General features: G+C 52.1%; 1 pseudogene; it reads right to left on the bottom strand.

The window, feature by feature from the left end:
• Window positions 1–295: 295 nt before the first annotated feature.
• Window positions 296–861, bottom strand: LOC127330828 (1-aminocyclopropane-1-carboxylate oxidase 1-like; annotated as a pseudogene).
• Window positions 862–1,083: the final 222 nt, after the last annotated feature.

Here is a 1,083-nt window from a genome sequence, read left to right as displayed (position 1 = left end):
TCTGTATTTATCCACTTTGTTGATTACCCATAGGTAAACCTTCAAGGAGCAGAGAAAGAATATGGGCAGGGAAGAAAGAACATAATTCATCATTCTTAGCTTACTTCCATAATTGAGGTACATAGCACAAGCTTGTAACCTTCTCTACAGTTGGGATTAAGGGCAAGAATAAATTTTTTCTTGGTTTAGTTGTGCTTAGTGGCAGCTCTAAACAAGTAAAAGGCAAACTCCCAAGCTGACATTGCAGACCATCAGTAAACAGAGCAACTCTATCCTCAGAACTAAGAAACGAAAATGCACGGTTGCACATGGGATTCAGCTTCTACAAGCTAGATGGCGTAATGAGTGATGTCGATGACGTCCTCGGGCCTTGACGGCGGGTGGGTCTTGTTCCTCATGCGCAGCTGCATATAATCGCTGTACTTGAACCCCCATATACCTTGGCACCTCGCTGACGTTGCCAGCGAAGAGCGGCAACGGCTCGGCCCACCTGTCCCCGTGGAGGTTGAAGAAGAAAGCGAGTGAGTGCCGGTGCGCTCCCGGCTTCCTGATCACCCGGTGCGTCGCACTCTTAAACTTATTGTTGCTGAGAACCTGCACGATATCTCCAATGTTGGCGATAATGGTGCCCTCGACGGGCCCCGTTGGGACCCAGCCATCGGTGCCGAGGACCTCCAGGCCGCCAACATCGTCCTGTAGGACGAAGGTGACGAGGTTGGCGTCCTCGTGCGCACAGATGCCGTTGGTCTCCTTTGCCGACGTCACCGGGAAGTAGCGCAGCGGCGTGAGGAAGTCGAAGTTACGGTCGGTGTTGTACTCCACGAGGAAGCCTGGTGGAAGGCCCATGCACGCGTTCAGGATGCCTTGGATGAGCAGCCCCAGGCAGTGGCGAATCCAGCCCATTTTTTTAGGGTGGGGCAGACCTTACTTGGGCTGGGCTTTTTTATTTTTTCCTTTATTTTTTACATAAGATATATGGGCTGGGCCAAATCTTAGGGTGGGGCACTGTTGGCTCCGCCACTGGCCCCAGGTGGGTGAGCTTGGTGTAGCATTCCTCTAGCGCATCCCTGGACAAGTTGTGGG

Source organism: Lolium perenne, chromosome 2 (genome assembly GCF_019359855.2).
Source record: "Lolium perenne isolate Kyuss_39 chromosome 2, Kyuss_2.0, whole genome shotgun sequence".
NCBI classification, from domain to species: domain Eukaryota; kingdom Viridiplantae; phylum Streptophyta; class Magnoliopsida; order Poales; family Poaceae; genus Lolium; species Lolium perenne.
The sequence above is the reverse complement of the archived record's forward strand: the minus strand, read 5'-3'. Positions and strand labels throughout refer to the sequence as shown.